The sequence below is a fragment of the Lycorma delicatula genome, chromosome 1 (genome assembly GCF_047948215.1).
Source record: "Lycorma delicatula isolate Av1 chromosome 1, ASM4794821v1, whole genome shotgun sequence".
NCBI classification, from domain to species: domain Eukaryota; kingdom Metazoa; phylum Arthropoda; class Insecta; order Hemiptera; family Fulgoridae; genus Lycorma; species Lycorma delicatula.
The window spans coordinates 114,468,127-114,480,767 of record NC_134455.1 but is presented as its reverse complement, the minus strand read 5'-3'; the positions used below and the strand labels follow the sequence as shown (position 1 = coordinate 114,480,767).

Genomic DNA, 12,641 nt, shown 5'->3' with positions numbered 1-12,641 from the left:
ACAGATGCTCTCGCCACAGTTGTTCTCTGAGCTTTTGGGGCCTCTGTAGGTACAGTTTTAATATCGTCTGTGTCCGGTGCTTTTTGGATAGTTACTTGCACCTCCATTTTGGTTGACGCAGATTTTTCCTGTACTCTTGTCACAGTATCCTTAGCTATATGACTCGTCGTCGGGATGATCTTTAGATCTTTGTCGGGTAAATCAAGATTTTTCTTCATTACGTCTATTGCTGGAGTTATAATCGAAGATTTTGCCGGTTTTTTAAACTGAGCTGGTACGGGTCTTCTGTCGGCGACGTCAGTCCGGGATTGAGCCTTCTCATGTTTACTTTGTTGTATCTGATGAGTCGACTCGATCTTGGAATCAATGATTCTTTCTATTATTGTCGCGAGACTTGGCGCCATCGTATTAAGCAACTGCTCCACGTTGATTTTAGGTGTGGGGGGAGCAGCAGCTGCTTCTGCGTATGAAGTCGATGGTCTAGGTGTACGTAGGTTTACAATCTTCCTCGCTTCAGGGTAGCTGACTTTTTGAAGCGTTTTAACCTCCTGAATGGCTGTTTCTGATTTGTATACCGGGCAGTTCCTGGATCGACAGTTATGGTGCCCTTTACAATTAATGCAGACTGGAGGGTCTTTACATGGATCACCCTCATGTACCTTCATTCCGCATATACAAATTTCCTGCGCTTCACACCTAGCGGCAGTGTGTCCGAAACGTTGACATCTAAAACATCTCATCGGCTGCGGAATAAATGCCCGTACATCAAGCCGATGGATGCCAGCTCGTACCTTTTCAGGAAGACTTGGCCTATTGAATGTCAAAACATGAGAGGCCGAAGGAAGAATCTCACCATTTCGTCTCATAGAAAGTCTGCGACAATGTGTCACTCCCTGACTAGACATTTCCTGCACTATTTCTTCTTCAGTACAGTTAAGAAGATCACGGCAAACAACAACTCCTCTAGATGAATTAAGTGTACTATGCGGTTGGACAGTAACCGCAAATTCACCGATCTTCTTCAACGCCTGGACTTTCTGGCTTTGCATGTCGTTTATAGTTTCGACATGTAATCCGTTAAACGTCTTACGGATTTCCTTGACAGGACCACCAGCACAATTCGTAATCTCTCTAGCAATTAAGAATGGACTTACCTTTTGGAAGTTACCATTCTCTTTTGTAATGATCAAAAATCTTGGTTTGGGAACATTATTACCAAACAAAGCTTTTCTCAAATCTTTACTGATTTTATCAGCATCTTTTCTAATCTTATCACTCTCCTTACTTTTTTTCCGCTTCGCTTGTGGCGAATCGGCGGTTTCTAAACGAGGGTGTTTACGTGCACCCTCTGCCACGTTAGTTTGTTCAGAAAAATTCATAAACAGTGGATCCCTTCTGTAGCAAGGCTAGCCGCCGGGGTACACCCCCACTCCAGGGCTACTAACCTTGGAGGTCCTATCCGGTACTCCGGTGGAACCGGCATATGTCCTGGCAGAGAGCGGATGCGCAGTCTCTGCACTGACTCCAGGCCCCTACACACCGAAGCTTTCAGGGCTCCCATGCTCCGAACATGGGCACCTTAACTACATGCTTGCCATCGCAGGGGGCATGTGGACAACGGAAGGGTCTCCGTTACACCTGCAATAACATTGACCCTGGCCGCCACATCGCCAGCTCTAAGAATGGTATAAATCCATTTCCAAAATCATATGTTACTCCATTTCCTGCAGGTAGCCAAAAATCCAGTCCGTTTAGTGACCTGAAGTTGGAACCAGGTCAAACTCAACAATGCATAACCGAGGAATTTACTCGGAACCCCGTTAGCCAGCTATATGTGATGTACAAAGGTACAGCTGTTGCCGCCCTGGACGTGGAACATAGATGTTGTGTTCCGGACGTGGGGATTATCTACCTCAGGGCATTATTATTATTATTATTATTATTATTATTATTATTATTATTATTATTATTATTATTATTATTATTATTATTATTATTATTATTATTATTATTATTATTATTATTATTATTATTATTATTATTATTATTATTATTATTATTATTATTATTATTATTATTATTATTATTATTATTATTATTATTATTATTATTATTATTATTATTATTATTATTATTATTATTATTATTATTATTATTATTATTATTATTATTATTATTATTATTATTATTATTATTATTATTATTATTATTATTATTATTATTATTATTATTATTATTATTATTATTATTATTATTATTATTATTATTATTATTATTATTATTATTATTATTATTATTATTATTATTATTATTATTATTATTATTATTATTATTATTATTATTATTATTATTATTATTATTATTATTATTATTATTATTATTATTATTATTATTATTATTATTATTATTATTATTATTATTATTATTATTATTATTATTATTATTATTATTATTATTATTATTATTATTATTATTATTATTATTATTATTATTATTATTATTATTATTATTATTATTATTATTATTATTATTATTATTATTATTATTATTATTATTATTATTATTATTATTATTATTATTATTATTATTATTATTATTATTATTATTATTATTATTATTATTATTATTATTATTATTATTATTATTATTATTATTATTATTATTATTATTATTATTATTATTATTATTATTATTATTATTATTATTATTATTATTATTATTATTATTATTATTATTATTATTATTATTATTATTATTATTATTATTATTATTATTATTATTATTATTATTATTATTATTATTATTATTATTATTATTATTATTATTATTATTATTATTATTATTATTATTATTATTATTATTATTATTATTATTATTATTATTATTATTATTATTATTATTATTATTATTATTATTATTATTATTATTATTATTATTATTATTATTATTATTATTATTATTATTATTATTATTATTATTATTATTATTATTATTATTATTATTATTATTATTATTATTATTATTATTATTATTATTATTATTATTATTATTATTATTATTATTATTATTATTATTATTATTATTATTATTATTATTATTATTATTATTATTATTATTATTATTATTATTGAACTGTTATTTATCGTAAAATGTTTTACAATCAGTGGTTAATAATTATTAATAAATCAATACAGTTAAATTAAAAAAAGTTAAAAAAAAAAAGGAGATGTAGTTTGATTCGAACCGATGTGCCTTCCCTAAGATCCAAATATTTCATTAATTGAAATTTTATTTGGCTATAATTCTGGAACCAATGAAAATAAGTACCACTTATGATATATCGCTGAAACGCTCTCAATGAGGGCTTATTACTGCATTTAAAAAACAGTCCAAAATCCAAATTCTTTGGATTTTGAGCTTTTTTGTAAAATTTCCAGTCGATAGCAATCAAAATCCTGATGCACAACTAGGTATTACAACAATCCTAAATCCAAAATTTCAACATCCTACAGCTAATTGTTTATGAGTTATCCGAGATACATACGTACGTACATACGTCACGCAGAAACTAGTCAAAATGGATTCAGGGATGGTCAAAGTGGATATTTCCGTTGAAATCTGAAAACCGAAGTTTTTCGCGATCACAATACTTCCTTTACTTCGTACAAGGAAGTAAATGGTCAAAAAAGTGCGTGAATTATGCAAGTAAATACGGTAATTAAATAAATAAAGGCCTGTACATTATGTATTAATTAATGAAGTAATGTAAAAAATAAAATTAATGGAACCAACCACACATATAAACTGAAATAGTGGTGTTAGTTTATTGTGAAAAGAAGTTGAAACGAAATTCGATTACAGAACGGTTTGGAACATAAAAATGCTGTAACGTACATTCACAAAAAAAAGAATGTCATCCATCGTATTTTTAAGTGATGAACATGAGAAAAGTACTCTGTGTTTATTCTATTAAGAAATTGTTTCTTATTTTTTCTGTAGAAAACAAGCGTTTAACCAATTAATAACTACTTTCTAATATACATTCTAAATTATTCTGTACTTTGATTAAATTTTAAAAACCTAAATAGTATTATAATTATTAAAATCTTGTTAAAAAAAATTTAATTTCAAGGAAATATATAGCCTACAAAGATCATTGACATAATTATTCAAAATTAATAATAGAGATTATATTAGTTCGTTGAGAAACTGATAACATAAAATGAGGTCGAAACTGATAAAAAGTTAAAGCAGATAAATTTATCTACGTCAAAGACAAGATGTACTGGATCATGTCAGATATGGTTTTACATGTTTACATGTAGCGCGCGCACACACACACTTACAGAGAGAGAGGGAGCTTTTATTTATAAACATTAACAATAACGTTACAAAATCCAATTGTGACTTGTTTTTCACATGACATTTTAAAAAATGTTTCTACAAACTAGGGGCAAAAACCCAATTGAAATCAAAAGAAAGTTCCTGTTAATACTACTAAAAAATTTATGTGCTTTGTTTTATTTAAATTTATAGAGTATGAAAAAAAGTTTTTAAAAATTATTGCACAGTTCTGTGTAAAAAGACCAAATTTTTATTTTATTTCGTATAATTGTTTTACGCAAGAAATAAAAAAAAACATAATTTAAATGGGAGAACTAACTGAGGTATATTTTTTTCTTCTTTAATATTAAAATATATTTTCTGTTTATAAGAAAATTAAATTATTATAACTGTAATTTGATGAAATAGTCAAAAATAACGAGTAGACGCTTCAGCATCAAGTTTAAAGCTCACTCACCACTGACTCACTGCATAAGGAGCGTATGAAAAATACACCAATACAAAATAAATAAATATATTCTCAAATTGAGGTTATGTTGTCTGTTGTAGACCTTAAATTGGGCCTAACTTGAGCAAGGTTTAACCAATCTTCATAAAATTTTCACAAGCATAACTTCAAATAAAATAATACAGCATATCTAAATTTCAATGAAATTGAGTCGGTAGTTTTGGAGATTTTCGAGCCACAAATTTTATATATATATATATAAGGAAATTACATTTAAAATCAGTGGTATTTTCGTACTCCTCATACCTCAAAACGTAAAGAAAACTCAATTTCACAACGCCAATCTCATCATGCGACCAAAAGTAATACCGTACTGTCTTCGAAAAGTCGATAAAAAACACTAGTAAAACAATTAAATAGGGTGTAAAAACAAGTTACTTTTGTTTTCCCGTTTTTCTTTAATTAGATAGTTCATCATAGCTTCTCTATACTTAGTATTAGAATAATATGTAGCTTTTTAACTCTTAGAACGTTAGCGATAAAAATTATTTAATTTTATTAACAATTATTATTTTGTAAATAAATCTTTTGTTTTGATAAAAAATCTGATGTGGACACCACATGACTTCCATGTACGCCTATTAAATTACATATACACAATTTTTGCTGTACTTCATTTAAACTTATTTCATTTGAAAGTGAGATACGATCCTTCAATTCTTTAATAAAGTGGACAGTTGCACAATTGCTGAAATATTCGTTTTTATTAGCATCAAATATAAATACAATATTAATTCAACAATCTTACATGAAATATTAGGATAGAGTAAAAGTCCCTTTATTATTCGTATTAGTAGTTCATTATCTCGGTTTCCAATATTTCAGTACTATTATTGATATGGTGCAGATTCAGTTTTTAAAATACTAGTATTTTCTACTTTACGTATTGTATAAATTTGCTTATGTCGTATTTAAAAAAAAACTTTGTTCAACAGTCTATCCATTCAGCGCTATATGGCATATATTGAACGAACACTGTCACGATCTGTTTAGACAATGGTAATTTTATATAAATAGACCTATGAATGTCAGTTTTACTTCCTTATACGAAGTAAAAGAAATATTGTGATCGCGAAAAATTTCTGTTTTCAGATTTCAACGGAAATAACCATTTTGATCATCCCTGAAGCCAATTTGACTAGTTTCGGGTGACGTCTGTACGTATGTACGTAAATACGTATGTATCTCAAAACAATTTGGATTTTGGACTTTTTCTTAAATTCAGTAATAAGCCCTAATTGAGAGCTTTTCAACGATATATCAGTAGTGGTACTTATTTTAATTGTTTTCAGAGTTATAAAAAAAATAAAATTTTAATTAATGAAATATTTGTTCTTACAATGGGAAGGCACATCAGTTCAAATCCGACTACATTAACTTTTTTTTAATTTAAACACATTGATTTATTGATGATAATTATTAACCTTTGTAAAAAATGTTTACGGTAAATAATAATTCAATAATAACGATAAAAAAAATATGAAAAAATATTAGAGGTTATTAATGAAATAAAATTTCATGTACGTTTCATTTTAAAAAAAATGTGTGTTTTAATGAGTAATTTAATAGGCGTACAAGGAAGTCATGTGGTGTCCACATCAGATTTTTTAGTTATTGAAAAGAAATTATAAATTTACGTCAGTAATACTGAATATCGTCAATGTATCATTTCGGCTAGCAATTACAAATATGAAGGAAACATGGAAACTAAGAAAGAAAAAGCTCGTTGTGAATTATTGTTCATGGAATTAAGCTTGTTGCTAGGTGTTTAATAGTAGTCATATTGTAATTATTCATATGTTGGTTACAAGGCTCGCCTACCATGAATGCAGCATTTTATTTAACGAATCAGCGAACATACTTCAGCAAACACTACTCGACATAATTTTACTTGGAACGTTATACATGCGACGTTGAATGAAAAAAGCCTTGCTTAATAATAATGGAAAAAACTCGAGGGAGGTATTACTTTATTCTCCAACCATCACTTTATTGTTTAATAATGAAATTCTATTTCTTTCCTGAAATATTTTAAAACGAAAAACTTTTTAGAGAGCCTTTTCTGATTACTTTTTAATATAACTCGTCTTTAAACCTTATGAAACCTCCAAAACTATTTCCTATTGTCATATTTTTGATTTTAATTACGAATATTATTTTGAAATCGGAATCACTGAAAAACGTTTACTGTTACAGAAACAAAGCTCTGGAGCTTTAATAATTTTATTGCGCCGTGTAATATATCAATAATTACGTAACTAAATGTACACTGTAACTACAGAATGATTAAATGTATGTATTTACGTTGAATGTTACCTAAGAAAAAGAAAATTCAAATTAAAATATTTAAGGATCTTACATTTTTACCTTTTGCAATATGATGTGAAATAGAAATTTTGCATTTATTGAAAAATCATAAAATATTTATAATAAATGTAAAATTTTCCCTATTTTATTCATAATTTTCTCGTGTATGTATTTTTTATCACAATTCATTTTTCAATAAAAACAACCTCCCGATTGCTAATTGAACAAGGAAGATGGCAGGTAGCAGGCCAAAATTTTATGTAATTAAATTTGAGTTTTAAATATTTAGGAATTTCAAAACTTTTTTTAACCGTATTAATATTTTTCCCATAAACTAAATTTTAATCATTTAGCAGATGGTACCTCAAAAACTCAAGAAATTTGTTAGATCACAGTTTTAATTTGCGAATTATATACTAAGTAAATAAATGTAATAGTAAGAAATTATTTTCCAAAGTCTTTATTTAAAAATTTAAATAGTATATTTTCCTATTCTTTTTTTCTTTTGAGGCCACATTAGACCACTTAGTCAATCAACACAGCCTTAACCTTCCGGTTCTGCCAGTACTTTTTAAGACGATCTGGTTCATCCCTTGAAAAGGGGTGAAAAATGGCATTATTGCAATTTCCGGCGAAAGTTGACATCAAAAAATTTGTGGTTATTTAAGATACAGAAAGGCATACTTTCACCAAGTTTCCTCAAAACTAAATTATTTTTGCGGAAAACAAAAAACAAAAAAAGAAGATTTCTCGCATTTTTCTCGGAAATTTTGAGGTTATGTTAGAAAGTGGCCTCTACAAAAGTTGTAGATTTTTGCATGATCTACAACTTTTATATTGGAAAATTTTTTCTTCAACCACCCCAAATCGCCTCACCACCACCTCTGCTCACGTATTTATTTTTTTTACGTTTATTATAAGCCCCTTTACCATTTCCACTTATAAAAGTCCAAGTAACAATATTTTTTCTCTAGGTGTAATTTGGTTGGACTTCGAAGAATAGTTTCACAGGCTTAATTAGCTCACAGTGGTTAATTTTGGCTTGTTTGTAAAGGTGAATTTTGGAGTGTATTGAAAGGCAATTTTTATTGTAGGTCTGCCAGGTTAAACCTTATGCTTTTCTAATTTTGGAATTCTGTTTTGCCAAGCGGATCTTTCTTTCAATTTTCAGTCCCTAAATGATTTCCCTTTCAATGATTTCCCCTAAATATTTAATTTGCTTATCTAGTCTAATTTCATTCCTATTAATTCTTACTTTATTTGTCCAGAAAGGTCAATGGTTGTAATTTTTATTTTTTTATAAGAGATAAAATCCAACTTTTTGGATTATATTTTCAAGACTAGAAATTTGTGAGCGAAATTAGTTCATTTTTTTTATTACTGAAGTTAAATATAGAAAAACTTAGAAATTATGAACCATTTTAAAGAATCTTTTATTTTTCTTATTCATGACTTAGTAAATTTTCTTCAATTCAAGCATGTAGAACTATTATATTCAAAGCTGGGAATAATCCATTCAGTGATTGGAGGAATAATTTGACAGGTATGCATATGTCACGGTGTGCCCTGTTCCGTATCATACGCCTGATGATTTATACCGTCTTTGTGCACTGGACACAGATAGGCCTTTATTATCAAACAAATTTTATTGATCTTGAATAGATCATCCTAAACATTTAAGTGTAATTTCGTAATGCGTTTGATAACTTATGTAAAATACCCATTTTTACCAATTCAGCAACTGAATTTTTAACTACTTATTTCAACAATAAGTAAAGGCTCTTTAGGCTTTTTTTAGAAAAGCCTAAAAAAGAGGATTAAAAGGTTTGACTATGACACTGATTGAATACTACTTAATTCTCCATATACGTAAACAACGTATCAATCTTAAAACCACAGACCAAACTGATCTCTCCAGTATAATGTTTTCAGATCTCAGTTCATTCTAGTCGATTTTAGGATATCTTTATTATTTTATATCAACTGATATTAGTTCTGGCAACTTAGTTAGGAAGTTACACGTTCGGTTCAGTGCATTAAATTTATATTTAGTCATTAAGTAAGTAGTTGTTATTGCTGTGTATCTAATAATGAACATATAAATGGTTATTGATTTCTGATTTGCAACGAAAAGACATGGTTAACAAACATTAATTTTATGTTAGTTTGGAGGACATTTAAGTGTTTTATTATATTTTCGTAGTTGTAATATTTATTGAGTATAGAAGAACATTATGTAGTTGAAGTGGTTATACAATATCAGATTATATTATACCGACGATCGTGTTTTAAGTGTAATGATCTTTTCCTTTACTTAATTCTGAAGGGCATGTATGAAGGTGATTTTTTAATCGTTCAACTATTTTTTTCTGTTACTGTGGTGTACACTAGAATAACTAACTAGCTAAAAAATCGGTTTTATCGTGTTAAGAACTTCTTAGCGATCTTCAGGTGATATCAGTATGTTGACTAATCCACAGATGATATTTGTATAAGGGGTTAATTTACAAGAAATTGAGAGATTTGAAATGAGATTTTTTTCGGTTTTCTGTATATTTCGATTTGTGCTTTAGTTGTCGCTTTTTTATTTATGGGTATAAAGGAATTGTATATACAATTGCTTCATATTCTTATATACATTCTTAAAAAACTATAAAGCGATCAAAATTTTGCACTTGAATCGCACAATGGGGCAAAAAACAATTTTATATGAAAGATCCAACGTGAAATATTAAAATTGGTCGATTAATTGAAAACTTTTAGCATATAAAAATGTTAGTTTCGGAGAATAATTATTTGATCTAATTTTATAAAGTATTGTTAAATTCCTAGTACATCATGGGCCGAAGTTTAAAAAACTTATTGAAACAAAACCAAAATAAATATTATATTTTAAAAAAAAAATTAAAAAACAAAAGGTAAAAAAAAGAAATCGCACAGATAGACAGATGTTAAAAATAAAATAAAAAAGAAATTACAAGTCTTTAATGTGGTAGGAAAAGTCACCCGGTTAAAACTTTTTTATCAACTTTTCAAAAAAAAGTACGGTATTCGGTAGGACGGTTGCATGGTGGGAGTAGGTAATAAAAATGAATTCTCTTTACGATTTGAGGTATGAGGAGTACGAAAATACTATTCACTTAAAATTGTGATATATTTATTTATTTATAGGCCTGTATAAAATGTTGTGGCTATAAAATCTCCAAAAGTACTAAATCAATTTCATTGCCATTTAGATATACTCTAGCAGAGTATATTTGAATTTGTGCATCTAAAACTTTGATGAAAATTAGTCAAGTCGTTCTTGAATTACGCTCAATTTAAAATTGAAAAAGATTGAGCAGGGCAAGTTAGAAGTGTGGTTATGATGCTGCATGTTGGAACGTTGACGTTTCTTTATCTGCGGTATATATTGTTAGCAGTATTAAAACAAATTAAAAAAAAATATTAAAACCAAATTAAATTAACGAAAATTCGGTCTTCTTACGCAGAACTGCGCAAGATTATTTTTAATTTTCTGCAAAATTGTTTCAAATTTATTTCATTTAATTTTTTCACTAGAAATTTTGAATTTAGTGAGAAAGTCGTAAAAAACTGGTTTGTTAAATAGTTTTTGATAAAATTTATTTTGGCAGTTGTTAATAATTATTTTACTTCTTTCTATTTTTCAAATATTCGCTCGACATTCGGTGTGGAAAATCTTTAGTCCATAATAATTGATAAGCACAAGAGACATTCGAACTCAGAACGCACTGGGCAAAAGACACAGACGCAATTATTTCTCTGTTCTACAGAAATAATATTGTATACGAAAAGAAGTGTTTTGACATCAGTAACCGAAGTCAAAAACGTATGATCACGGAATAAATATTAAGCGATGTTTGGGCAACTATTTCTATTTATATGGTTAAAAGGTATGACTTTCTCTGATTATATGCCTGGTTTTTAGATACTTCCTTTACGGGAGTAATATTAATCCGTTTAACTGTAGTTAGTTTTTTGTTTCTCTAATATGTAGTACGTATTACTTACTTCTATGAGACAGCATTTATGACCACAATAATAACTTGAATTTTGAAATATTGAATTGCAATTTCGTATCCTTTTTTTCTACTTTATATTAAACAAACTGCCACTGTTGAAAAGAAATTAATTAATTTCTTTTTGATGAGATAATTTGTTTAACCACTCCAAAAACTTTCTTCAATAAAATAGTGATACATTTAATGGAATAGTCACAGTATGATCAAACATTAAAAAAATTTTATAAAATAATAACAATTAAAAATATTTTCATATAAACCGGCTGATACGAATTTAGAAAAGTAGGTCACAACTTTTATTTCTTGCACAGAAAATTAAAATTATTAACATTGATCCTCATTTTGAAAGGTTTCTGCAAGAAATTAACGATCAGTCAGTGGTAAATGATTTTTATTACATTATACATCAATAATTCCAGCCCTATCACGAAACTTCCGTCATTTATTTTTGCAGTAATCAGAAATGAAGTAAGTAATCTGCGCCCTCAGTCAAAAAACCTACGTGAAAAAACTGTTGAACTCCATCAACAAGATCACCACTTACTGTACACTATTGAAGAAGGAGCCAAATAAACCTTAAATGATTCTCTGGTAGTACCAGTACCTTACATACCATATATATATATATGTGTGTACATATATATACACACACAGTGTAAGAAGGTAGTTTCATTAACATCTGTTTTTTTTTTCTAAAACGATTAGCCGCATTTCGTTATTCATATCTGAATAATTTTATCTTAATAATAATAAATTATTTTTGCAAACATGTACGTTTAAGAAGAGCGTAGTAGTATGTGGTGCATTTTTTACTAGCTGAAACGATAGAAGATTAACGTTCTTACTAAAAAGGTTACTCGCTTTGAGAAATTATATTTAAATACATTCAAAGTTACCGGTTCAATATATTTATACTTCACGATTTCGGATAATGATAGTTTATAGAAAGATAGTGATGATGAAGTGGTTTTTGTATCTAATATTAGTTTTTTCTACTTAATATTACAAATTAAATAATTAGAGTGTTTTGATAAAATAATTTACTATTTATTCTATTGATTAGAGTTTCATTAGTGCAGTCAAATATACGAGTTTGTTTAGTTACCTGTAACTTACAATAAATTTATACTCAAATATTTATTTTTCTGTTAATTTTTCTTTAAGCGTAAGTAGAATATTTTAAGGTAATTTTCGTTTGTTAAATTTAATTATAGATAAATCATTTTAAAATGTAGTTTAACTTTTAGAAATAATATTTAATATTAATAAAGTTTAAAAATATAAATTTTTAAATTACGAAATTTCATTTCAATATATAAAAGAATTTTTTTATAATTTACCGTGATTTAAATGTTTTAATTACATTTATTATTAACAATTATTTACAATTAAATCCTTAATGCTCAATTAAAACAGCATGCACACAGCTTGATAATTAC

General features: G+C 27.8%; 1 protein-coding gene across 1 annotated transcript in view; it reads left to right on the top strand.

Moving 5' to 3' along the window:
• LOC142317603 (uncharacterized) overlaps positions 1-12,641 on the top strand; it is a 93,892-nt gene that overhangs the window by 55,325 nt on the left and 25,926 nt on the right. The window lies entirely within an intron of this gene.